General features: G+C 40.8%; 1 protein-coding gene across 1 annotated transcript in view; it reads left to right on the forward strand.

Moving 5' to 3' along the window:
• SCAF8 (SR-related CTD associated factor 8) overlaps window positions 1-10,297 on the forward strand; it is a 101,389-nt gene extending 91,092 nt beyond the window's left edge. The window contains exon 21 of the mRNA XM_033011583.2: window positions 9,150-10,297. The gene's annotated coding sequence lies outside the window, so the exon portion shown is untranslated. The remainder of the gene's footprint in view (window positions 1-9,149) is intronic.
• The last annotated feature ends 2,856 nt before the right edge of the window (window positions 10,298-13,153 follow it).

Genomic DNA, 13,153 nt, shown 5'->3' on the forward strand with positions numbered 1-13,153 from the left:
GCAGGACCCAGCACTTTGCCTTGTTGAATTTCATACAATTGGCCTCAACCCATCAATCCAGCCTATCCAGATCCCTCTTTAGAGCCTTTGCTACCCCCAACACCCCCACCCAATTTGACGTTGTCTGCAAACTTACTGAGGTTGCACTCGATCTTCTCATCCAGATCATTGATAAAACTATTAAACAGAACTTGTCCCAATACTGAGCCTTAGGGAACAGCACTTGTGACTGGCCACCAGCTGGATTTTACTCCATTCACCACCACTCTTTGGGCACAGCCATCCATCCAGTTTTCTACACAGAGAAGAATTACATTTGTCCAAGCCATGACCAGTCAGCTTCTCCAGGAGAATGCCATGGGAAATGGTGTCAAAGGCCAGTAAAGTCCAGGTAAACAACATCCACAGCCCTTCCCTCATCCACTAAGCGGGTCACCATGTCAGAGAAGGAGATCAGGTTATTCAAGCAGGACCTGCCTTTCATCAACCCATGCTGACTGGGCCCGATTGCCTGGTTGTCCTGTACATGCCATGTGATGGCACTCAAGATGATCTGTTCCATAACCTTCCCCAGCACCAAGATCAGACTAACAGTCCTGTAGTTCTCCAGATCCTCCTTCCAGCCCTTCTTGTAGATGGGCATCACGTTTTCTAACCTCCAGTCCATTGGGACCTCCCCAGTTAGCCAGGACTGATGATGAATGGTAGAAAATGTCTTGGTGAGCACTTCTGCCAGCTCCCTCAGTACCCTTGGGTGGATCCCACCTGGCCCCATAGACCTGTGTGTGGTGTAGCAGGTCAATACCATTTCCCCTTGGAGTATGGGGGCTTTGTTCTGCTCCCCATCCCTGTCTTCCAGCACAGGGGGCTGTGTACCCTGAGAATAACTGGTCTTACTATTAAAGACTGAGGCAAAGAAGGCATTAAGTACCTCAGCCTTTTCCTCATCCTTTGTCGCTGTGTTTCCCCCTGAATCCAATAAAGGATGGAGATTCTCTTTAGTCCTCCTTTTGTTGCTAATGTATTTATAGAAACTTTTTAAATTGTCTTTTATGGTAGTAGCCAGATTAAGTTTCAGTTGGGCATTGGCTCTTCTAATTTTCTCCCTACATAACCTCAGGACAACCTTGTAGCCCTCCTGAGTTGCCTGCCCCTTCTTCCAAAGGTCATAAACTCTCCGTTTTTTTCCTGAGTTCCAGCCAAAGCTCTCTGTTCAGCCAGGTCAGTCTTCTTCCCTGTGGGCTCATCTTTCGGCACATGGGGACAGCCTGCTCCTGCGCCTTTATGATTTTCTTGAAGAATGTCCAGCCTTCCTGGACTCCGTTGCCCCTCAGGACTACTTCCCAAGGGACTCTGCCAACCAGGCTCCTAAACAGGCCTTTGCAGGATAAAGTATGTAAGTCTTATCACTCACATTCAAGAAAGATTAAATTGAACTGGAAGAAACTCAGAGGCAAGCTAGGGAAAGAATAGGAAAACTAAGATGCAAGAAGATGCTAACAGATGTTGACTTAATCTAGTGAAAGGAAGCACAGGAAAGAGACTGTGATCATGGTCTCTCTAACTGCCCTCGAGTAGTACACACCTGAAAAAAACCCAGAAAATCTGCTTATTGTAGACACAAACCTCAGGGATGTAAATTGGTCATGAATAAATGTAAGCTGCAAATTAGAAAAAAATATTCTAATCATCAGAGCAAGCAATGACTTTCTGGAACAGTAAGCAAAAAGATCTTAAAAAAGAAAAAAAACCCTAACTTTTAGGATAGAGCTCGGCCAGTTAATGGAAAGGAATAGGAGGAGCCTGCATGCTGAGACCTTTCTGTCTTCTGTTGCCCTACTTTGTACCCCCCCTATTCCATGTAGAAAAGGACTGTGGACAGTTTAGTATGCTCCTGAGATTGCCTTCAAGAAAGAGACACCCTTAGGTATTCAGTGAGGTGGGACACAATAGTAAAAAAGCAAGAAGACACTTCAGCTGTGAGAAGAAAAATCTAGGTTTGTTGGTTGTCTCAGGATCTCGCAAGCCATTGGTGTGATACAGGCCTGAAAAATGCTCAGACAGGTATAAGAGCTTCAAGTCCATTTCAGGGTGGGGATGCTGATTTGGGTTTCAGCTTGCTTCCTCCACGTTTTTGGAAGCCCAGCCATCAGTTACTGCTTTGAGACAGTACAGGGAGCTGCTCTGTGCTGCTGACAAACAATTAGCTGATCCCAGCTGATACTCAGTGATTGTGCAATGACTTTTCATCTACTTTGTCCCAGTGCGACCAGTTACAGGAATACACCAGCCCCACAACTGGGAGGCAGCAGCACCCAACCTGCCTGTCAACTGCCCGACTCCCTGAGCCCGTCCTTGCTGCTTCAGTGCAGCGTGGAAGGGTTCGCTTGGGCTGCCCCTGCTGTGGTTATGGGTATGCCTTTGCCCTGAAGCAAACCAGAAGCATTCCTGCAGTCAAGCCCAGCTGAGGAGAGATTAAGGCTGCTCTTCATTAACACCTTGAAGTGATGTTGCCTTGAAGTTTATAGCTCACACCCTCTGCCGCACTGTAGCCACCCTGATGAGCACTGTTTGGCTTGAGTGTAGATGAAGTGTTCTAGCAAGTGTGTCAAGAGTTGGCTCATGGTCAAGATTCAGTCACGTAACTGTGTAGACATACCCCAAAACAAACATAAATCTTTGTCTCCCTCATGGCAAGGCAGAGCAGGATAACTGCTTCAGCCTGCAAAGCTGGAAGACAGCAGATTTGGATGTTACTTGTCATGCAAACATCAAAAATTCAAAAATTATGGCTTTAAAAATTATGAAAGTGGCTTTAAAATCTTGAAATCTTAAAATTAAGGCTCTGGAAATCCCTTTTATTTTGCATTCTGTTTTTCTCAGCCTCTTCTGAGCCTATCGGCACATAAAATCACATTTTGCACCTTTTCTTTGCATCTATGAGCATACAAAAATAAATGAGAACTCAGATTCTCACATGAGCAGCTCTCCAGGAGAAGCTTTACAGAAAAACATCACATCAGAAACTCTCTAGAGTTGACAACACTGGATTTGATGAAGCTAAGGACTGAGTGTGGCCAGAGTTTGCACAGCTGCAATGAGGATATAGTTTGGATTACAGAATTCTTGCTGAAGGAAGAGATGTATGGAGTGAAAAAGAACAGGCATAGATTACCTTAAAGGAGGGGAAGAAAGTGAAGAAGTCAGAGTACAGTTGTTGGCTTGTGCAGTGCAGTACATACATTTTCAGTCACACACCAGGGAAACTGCTGCAAGGCTGAGAAATTCACCCTCCAGCACAGAACTCACCCACTCCCATAAAAAGTTGCCGGGTCCCAGACTGTATTAGTGCCAGCAGACTTGGTGCCCTAATCAGGTCTTACCTACAGAATGCAGCATGCCACTGGACTGTTCATTTCTAACTGATATCACATACACCACTATATTCAATGCAGAAAAACTTTTAAAGTTAAGCAGGTTTTTAAATCATGTTACACAGGATTTTTTCTAATGATTTTAAATTGTTTTAAAGAATAGTATATACTACTATTTCTGTCTAGTCTAGGATTTTCTCATATTTAAAACTATTTAATATGATTGTTAAACTGGCAGATCCTTGTTATTCTTAAAATATATTTCTAAATAAATTCTTTAAAAGTTTAGAGATTTTGTTATCCATTGTAATTAAGTGTGATTTGAATTTAACACATTGTAGCTTCCCTTTATCCTTATATCCCTGATATCAAGACTCTTAGATACATTCTAATACTTCTGCTTAATGTTTGCCTGTTAATTCGTTTTAAAAACATTTAGCTATAAGAATCTTCTTGTATACAGGTACAGAAATAATACAGCAATCCAGACATTGAACATCACTACTCATTTTTTCAAAAAAAAACCCTTAAATTGAGTCATATGAAACACCGTAATAATTTTAAAATTTCCTACTGCACCTTTAGCTATGACATCAAAACTTATAACATCACATGATGTTCCAAATATTATTATTACCTTGATATAGTCTTCTTTAACATCAGGGGCAGGGGCTTCCTAATTTAATTCCAGTACATACAATCATCAGCATTTCCTTACTGTAAAGGCTAAGACATTTGACTTCAAGGAACAAACAGATCAAGGTATTTCATTATCAGTAGTCCACTCTCTACCCATAAACTTTCACTGAAATTTAAAGTCAGTTAAATTATGTAGTTTTTTTGCTGCTAGATAACATCAGGAAAATTTTTTCATTTGCTATTAATTTCTATTTGGTAACTTCAGTCTTAATTACGTTGCATGTTACTAATTTTCCCTCTGTCAATCAACATGCAAATGTTACACTGTTTTATATACAGACTCCTATTTCTCCTTTTGAAAAAAATGCGTGGGACTCATCTCACTTAACTCTACCCTTGCAAAACATTTACACTGCAAAGCTGACTGTTTTTTCTCTCTACTATAGAGCGAGCGCTTTATAGTGGGGGTGGGACACCCACACACATCTCAGGGCTGCTTCTGCAGCTTGTGTTAGACACTTAGGCGGCCATGGGACAAATTCTCCTCCCATCATTGACTGGCTCTAGATAAATCTGGCTGGGTACGTGACGTTTATCATGGGTTTTCTTGCCTAAGTAGTAGTAACTATTTAAAGATGTCCTGATGGTTCCCATGCTAGTGAGGCAGGAAACCTTTAGGGCATCTGAAAAGGCATGAGACACGTAAGCATAGTTCCATCCTTCGGTACCCAACTCAGGTGAGGTGAGTGGCCCCCCACCCCATTCCACATGACTCAAGCGACTCCCCTACACATCGTCTGAGGTGTAAGAAGAGTTTTTGTGCAAATTGGAACTGCATCTCTTTGTGCAAATTCAGCCATTGTGGAAAAGCAGGAGTTGCTCAACCAAAAAAATCCAGTGGATGTTTCAAAAACAGGCAGCAGTACTAGACAAGGGTTTTAGACTGCTGTAGAATTACTGCAGAGGAATTGTCTTTATTTCCAGCCCAGATGGCTGCAGGTCACACTAGTCTCAACCCATCCACTTGGTCTCTTTTGCCCGCAGATGGGATCCACCTCTGACACCATGTGCCCGGCTTTGCCTGGCGCGTCGCGGGGTTTGGCTGCACTCAGCCTGGCCTGCCCTCGGGCTTGTGAGTCGCCTCCCACGGGGGTGGCAGGGCCCAGCCAGTGCCAACAGGCCAGTGCCTCCCCCTCCCTTTTCCCTGGAGGAATATCATCAGATCCCTGTTCCTGGGTTGGGAAACTCACTCAGGCAACCTCATATGCGGGTTTCAGTAGTCTTGGAGGAGCGAAGCAGTATCCTATCCACGTGTTAGAGCTCAGGGCTCTTTAAGGCACATGCAGCCCATTCCCATGTCATAGGCAAGATCTGCATATCCACACAGAAATAGGACAGTTAAACCACCGAGTGGGACAGTGCAGTTTCCCTCATCCCCCTTGCTTTCTCAGGAGATGACTGTCGTGAGGCCGGTGCACAGAAAGCAGGGTTCACCCCTTAGCAGTTCACCTTTCCTTGCCTGCAAAGTAGGCAAGCTGAGCAGATTTCATTCCTGGATCACAAAGAGAACGATGATGATCTTTTAAGAGAGAAGTCACCGTGACATGAACATCTTTCCATGTCAATGGGGTATCAGTTCTTCTGCTCCCAGGCAAGCTGTTCCCTGAGTTTTCTCTCAGCTGTGTTTCTGACTGAGCAGTTTGTCTGTCTTTTCCTTTCATTGTTAGGAAAAGTCTTGATCCCAGAAAAGGTTGGAAATCCTAGCCCTGACTGACAAAAAGACGATGGAAATTTTGATATCTGGGTGTCTACAATTCTCGGTGAAGTCTCTTAACTCTTTATAATTTAAAATCCCTAGAGCTACTCTCAGAGAGGCGCAGGCATCTGGATTATCTCAGCCTCAGGACTTTTGACTTCCCATAACAAATGAGTTTTTTGTGGGAATCCTTCTCTGCCTCAGCAGTCAGACAGCGAGCTGTACATCATGAGCAGTCCTGGGTCAGGCTGGCTCACCCATCCTTCCTTCTCCTATTTCCTTCTTTTCCACTGAAGAAAGTAAAAAGTATTTGTGTGTACTCTTTATGCTGCTGTCTCTCTGTAACCACGTATTTTTCAGAGGAAAGTCAGTCTGTCTTCTTTTCACTGGAAATCCAATTATATCTATCCCTAAATATCAAATTTCTTGTTAACTGAAGGTGGGCTTTGTGTTGTATTTACTGACTAGTTTGTATTTCAACTTCTGCTGGCCTCCAATTCTTCCAATCCAGAGCTGAAAAGACAATATTGTACATCACTAGGAAGGAACTGGGAGCTCTGCCTCTGCCTCAGGAAACAAGTTATTTCACTTTTTTGAGTAGCTCAGATAGCATAAACAGAATATATCATAGAGTAAGAAGAATAAATGGTCTGCCAAATAACCCAAATTAGGTAAGAAGAGTGATCTGTGCCTCCTGTAGGAATTGGCTTGTATCTCTATAAAGATTAATGTAAATGGTAATCCTTTCATTGAAATGCTCAGTATGGTCAGTCCTGTTGGTCTTAGCAGTCTTCATTCAATATGTTTCTGATCAAGAACTTATCCAAGATAAATAGTAAACAGTAATTTTGCGTCATGGAGCTTTGTAAAGCTGTGCAACTGATTTATTTCCAAAAGAGGTATTGTAGTGGTATGTCTTTGTTGCTTTCTCAGTGGAGGTTTCCACTGAACAAAACTCAAGAGGCTATGAAAGACTTCCATTAAGCCTAAATTGAACAATATTCCAGTAGAGCACATACTTAATAAAAGTAGCTTTATGGATGTAAAATCAGTTGTCAGCAAGACTATATTCTCACTTGAAGTCTTTTCCCCATAACACTTTAATTTTTGAAGTGCATACGATACTTCATTTTAAAAGATATTTACTACTATTATCTGCTTTATTTGAACAAGACTGTATGGCAAAATATTTCAGTTGTTATTCTCATGTGTGTTAGGCAAACTGGGCTAGAATAAATTATTATTATGTGAGTTCATAAATGATTTGGAAACCATGAGCAGAGAGTAGTTCTCAATGATACACCATTAAGTGCACAAGTGTTTTCCGTTGTTCTGGTGCTATTTGGTATACTGACAGCTTGGATGAACAGTTAGAAAGTACGCTTAATAAATTCATAGAGTAGAACAAGCTTGTTGGAAGCAAGACAATCGAAAATGACCATGATAAAGTAGCGGAATAGCCTAGAAAATACCAGCTTTCCAGCAGTTAAATTAGAGCAAAGGCAGAACTGAACATATAGCTTGACATAATCAGCTGCACATAAATACAGATGGGAAACAACTGGCCAAGTAGCATTTCTGCAGAAAAGATCCGGTGTCATGGTGATCCCAAGCTGAACATGCACCAGTGATGCTGTGCTACTGCAAACAAGGCCAGCACTACTGTTGGCTATAGGAGGGGAAGTAATAAAGAATAAAATGTAAATATTTTGCTCTACTCAGCACTGATAAGGCCTCAGTGAAAGAGCTTTACCCACTTGTGGGACTGCAGCTCAGGTAGGATCCAACAAGAGAGCAAACTGGGCTCAAAGATCTAAAACATATGGGCCTTCAAGGAAAAGTTGAAGGGTTGTTTAGTCTAGAGATGAGAGGAGGAAAGGAAGACATGATAGCAGCCTTCATATAGCAGTGCGTGACTCTAAAGAGGAAGGGATTTAGCTGCCGTGTATGCTGTCTGTACAGGAAAGCAATAATAGGCTTAGATCTCAACAAGGATGATTTAATATAAGCATCGGGCAAAAAATATAAGTGGCAAGGAAAAATGGAGCCCTGGAATAGGTTGTTTAGGTGGAATTAATGGAAATTTCAGCCTTGCCGTTAAAAATACATTAGACAAACACCAGCAGGCATGGCACAGGTCAGGGGTGGGTGCAGTGATCTCTCACATTACCTGCTAGCCCTATTCCTTTACTGATTTCTATCTGTGTGATAGTGATAAGAATAATAATTATACATGCAAAGAGTACTTTGGATATGTCCACAAAGTTTCAGACTATGTAACAAAAACCTTAATAACAGTTCTGGAATTTAATGCATGACTTCTGTATTTACATTAGATGGAAGGAATTATACTTTTTCTAATTTTGCCCATATCAGTATTGATTGAAAATTACTAGGGCCTGATGGCTTTGTGAATTGTCTTTGTGAAATAAATAAGTGAATATAGTCAGATACCTGTGGTAGAATACAGAGCACTCAATTCTAGCCATAAGGAAGTTTGGTCTTTAGTCTACTTATAGACCATGGAAAAAAAGATGGATGCTTTTAGAGATTACCAAAGGAGTGGGTGAATCACCCTCCAGAGGTACCTCAGCCTCTCCATCTACCTATTCTGCAGCAAACATATATTGGAGGCATATTCTTGGTCTTTCCTTTTCTCAGTCTGTGATACTAAAAGTTTAGTTTTCTGAGAACCAAAGTGCCTGGACTTCACAGAGGACTATCTGGAAAAACTAAAATTGGCAGGAAATCAGAGTAGACAATCTAGTGGTCTTTTCTGGCCCTCATTTCTGTGAACCCATTCAATGAGTCATTTATGAAGGATTTATAGCTGTTATGATTAATAGTTGTTATCAATACATAATGGACATGACCAATATGTGTTAGAGATAGTTCTACACCAAATCTACATAATCCTTTTACTAATCTGTTGGATTCTTGCTCATTAATTGTTTCTTAATTCTCTAAATTGCTTACACTATATCTTGTGTACAATGTATGTGAGAGACAACACAGCAATTTTAGCTAGAAAATCTGCTATTAAAAAATAATTTTTTACGAAGATAATATTTTAATGATGATTTTAAAGTACTAAGCTACTGGACACTGAAAGGGAAAATTAATAATATTTTTTAAATAACAGTATGTTCAGTCCTGGATAATATTTTAGGAACCATGCAGTATGAGGCACCTTTCTCCCTCATAAGCATCCTGTAGCTAACAGAGAGACTGTAAACTTTATCCCAAATCTGTTATTTATGAAACATTTGCTATTGCCAGGTGAAAAAAAAAAAAAAAAGTCTAATCGATAGGGCTTTTTAAAAATTGGAATTACTCTCCAGCAACCAGTGATGACTAGTTATTGTTCCTTTTGTCAACAGGCAAGATGAAGGAGGTTCTGGCAGCTTACCATGTCCCAGGCTCTGCAGAGTTAAGCGAGAAGTGCGCCCATGTTCTAGCGTGCATCACATCGCATCTTGGGTCTGAAGTGCCAGAAGGATCCCAGCGCTGCAGACTGAGACGGCTCTGAGCACCTCAGTACCCCGTTTCTGACAGAACCCAGGGATGGCAAACTTACATACCAGTATTACCTGTCTGGGGCAGGTTTAATTTTATAAATTAAAACCATAAACTCTATGAGTTTCTAGACCATATTTGTGCTGTTGAGGATGATCTGCTCAGATGAACAGTTTTGCATCCATCGGAGAGACAGGTTCTTCTGCTGGACCAGAAGATGACAGTGGACTGTATATTGTAACTAATACCATTTGTAGCATCTCCTAGTGCAAATAAATGAAGAACAGGTTGCAAGAAAATCCTGTAGGGAAAAAGACATGCTATGTTTTGACCTACAAATTTTAAAAAATGTTTCATTTTTTTAAAGAAAACCACTTTTACATAACACTATGTGTGCAGTCTATGTGCAACGCTTCACTATGGCTATGTATATTCCAGAGATGATGAATTCCTTGTGAGACACCTGAACCTTTTTAGATTTGTGATGAATCCTTAAATTATGAGAGTACCATGAAAAACTAGAAGGGAAAAGTTACAGAGCTTTTATTTGACTAGGTGTCTCCAATTACTTCCTGTTAGTGTCCTGAAAGGAGGAGGAAAGGGCAGGAAGTAGAAATGAAATACAAAACAATACATTGCATTTCTCTTTTGGGATATGCACCTATCTGAATGTGTGTTTGATCTAATAGCCAAGGGGAGAGAGCTAAGTTAGCTGAGCCCTCACATGAAAGGTCTGCATTTTCAGGCAGTATTTACTAATTTTGTCTCTTGAATAGCTATAGAAAAGAAGGAATATGTATATGCCCCACCATATGTGAAAAGGACATACTTGCCATTTCTTTATTTATTTTTGCTCTTTCAAAAATTAAAGTGCCAGTTATTTGGAATGCTATAGTCTGTGGTCTCTTTACATTTGTTTAGTGAGATCCTTTCAGCAAGTTCATTCCCATTACAGTGTAACTGCATGGTGACCACAGCTTTGGGCCTGTATAATAAAGATCTAAATTCAAAATTTTGTTTCTCAGAATTTTCTCTACTTTTATGTTGTATCTGAAAGACTTTGATTGGAATCCTGCTTATTGCTGATCACTTTTTGGAAAAAAAAATTGGCAAAAATGTTAGAGAGGAAGGTATTTGTATGGTTGGACCTTGTTGTCCTTTGTATCATTATTTACAACAGGTTAAAGGGCAGAAGGGTACAAAATGTTAGCAAATCAATAGTGGTGCATAAATTCAATTTGCACTCAAGGCCCCAGGGCAATAAGGAGATCAGGCTTTTCACATCCCAGATTTAAGGCCATAGTAAAGTATTTGGCATCTGGTCTCTATTAATTAGTAATCCTGGAAAGGTATGGAAGGAAAAAGCTGCAGAAAAGCTGAGTCGAAGCTGGCTTTGATTTGATGTGTGTGTGATATATTGTGCTCAACATATGTACATCATAGTTTAAAAGCCAATTAGACTCTTTTTCCTCTCTCTTTATTATTTTATTCTCTGAAGACAAAATTTTATACTATAAAAATCTTCACATAGCAATTAAGTCTGTGTGAGCAAAGACTGCACATTGCATTTCAAAAATTAATGTGGTCCTAACAAGGCTACCCTAGCCATGCTGCATTATAGTCAGGGTTTTGTCTCGCTAACACTATGGCTAACTTATAACAAACATCTGAGTTCATGTCAACAGAACATCCCTGACCTTTGAAATCCCTCAGTCAGGCATCACTGCTACCCTGCATCCTGTGTAGTTGCACATGGATGGCAGAGTGCTGCCCGCTGTGAAGTCCATACCAGCACATTTCAGCACGAGCAGGGTCAGACAACAGCATCTTAGTGCAGTTCCCTGATCAGTTTAAGCTAATCTAAGGTTGTGCTGCTGCTCAAGAGGGGCAGTGCTGGCTTTCCCCTTCCACATCACTCACACCTTCCCACTACCTCCCTCAAAGAGCTGCACACCTGTGGGGCTTCCTCCTCTGACTGAAATACATCTCTGCAACAGTTTTGCTCTTGTGCCGGCTCTGACACCAGGAAGAGGGTGAGAACAAACAACTTTTTATCAGCAGTTTAGTTCTAGTTTGGCTCATGTTGATGGAGGAACCATGCCTTCAGGTCCCTCTAACTGTCAATTAACTAATCTTATTAACTAAACTTTCTACTAAGTGCCTTGCTTTCTTATGGCTAAAAAGTATTCCTTGATTCAGTAACACTGCAAAGAAAATAAAGCACTGGAAATGAGTTAAATCCATACAAAAAAATAATAATACCATGTTTAAAATTACCTGTGCAGTGGCAGTATTTAAGGTACAAGAAAAATACACTGCTGTGAAAGGAATACAGTCTTGCCATTCAAATTACTCTGAAGAACAAAACTTTTTCAGAAAAACAGAAGCGAAAGCTGTGTGCCATAGCAGTACCAGGGCAGTGTAAGTCTCCTGTGCTAGCAAACCTTTAGCTATTAATGAGGTATATGCTCAGTATGTGGCCAGCTGAACCCACCAGAGCTGTAGATGCTTGAGCTTGACCGTGGCACCATTTGAATGTCAGAATGAATTGCCCCAAGAGCAGGGCCTGTTTTAGGGAAATGGCTTTTTGTCTGTGCTGTACTGGGAGCTGCTGGAAACTTGACTGTCCTTTTGGGTGAACTTTTCTGACAAGATGTGTGACGAGTTGCCCATCTGTTGAAAGAGTGATTAAAAAACAAAACACAACAAAATAGGCAAACCTCCCTGCACTCTGGTTAGGGCAGAGGTTGGAGCTTTTTGTTCTTTGGATGAATCCCCCCTTTGAGGAGCCTCCCCGTGCTTTCCCTCGGCATCTGGACAAGCCCTTCTTTGTGAAGGGACATGAATATGGAGAGACCTGCAGTGCACCCGTCTCTTCAGTCAGCTTCAAAGGAAAGTTTCAAAAGTGATTATTTTCTAGCAACTTTAAACATCTGAACTGGGGCAGTGCTGGCTTTACAAACTTAATGACTTAGAGCAATTCAGTATTTGCACAATTAGAACAAATACTTAATGTTTGACTATGTGGCTTAGCAGGCAAGAGTGTTGGTTTTGCTGACTGAATGTAATATGTGAATATGTAGTTCACATTCAAGTAAGATGGTCTTAAGTCATTTCCTTAGCAGACAATAATCCATTCCAAGAATAAGAACATCTGTTCAGGGCCCAGACCTGAAATAAATAGTATGTTTAGAGACAGGTCTTTTGTCCAGTGTTGTTTAGTTATTAGACATCTAAGAAATAGTTGACTCTTCAGGTCACAGCTGGGATTTTGGGGACAAAGTATGAGCCTGTCTGCTGCAGCTGACCACACCAAATCTTACCTGCAGCTGCAGTTCTGTTCTTATTGCCAGTCTGCACTGCTGTGATAGTACAGGCTTTTACAAATACCAGCTTGCTTTAGCTTGACTACAGTTACATTCCATTGTTTTTGAACTGTGTGTGTACATGCTGCTGTTGATTCATCCTATTCATACAAGGGAAACCCCAACAGTTGGCTATCAAATTGTCATTTATTTGTTAGTTATTACTCAAAAAAGCCCAGGTTTTTGAGAAAGAGTGACCATATTTCATAAGCAATTACCTATCTTACTTTTTAAATTCTCTGTTGCAACCTTCATCTAGAAATCTCCAAATACTTGTCAAATACTAAATAAGGGAACCTCACAGAAGTTTCCAGGCAGCATACATTTTATTCTAATGTGTAAGTAGATAAGGCAAATCACTGCTAAGTAACAAGAAGTTGCTGCACTCCAATCAACGATAAATAAAACTAATGATAGCTTTGTAAGGAAGACAGCATCTTAAAAAGTTGTTAGAATGATTTTCCTCACTCCCTGTTTTGTTTGCCTTCTATGCAAAGAGAGCT

This window comes from Tyto alba, unplaced genomic scaffold, assembly GCF_018691265.1.
Source record: "Tyto alba isolate M040663 unplaced genomic scaffold, T.alba_DEE_v4.0 Super-Scaffold_22, whole genome shotgun sequence".
NCBI lineage: Eukaryota > Metazoa > Chordata > Aves > Strigiformes > Tytonidae > Tyto > Tyto alba.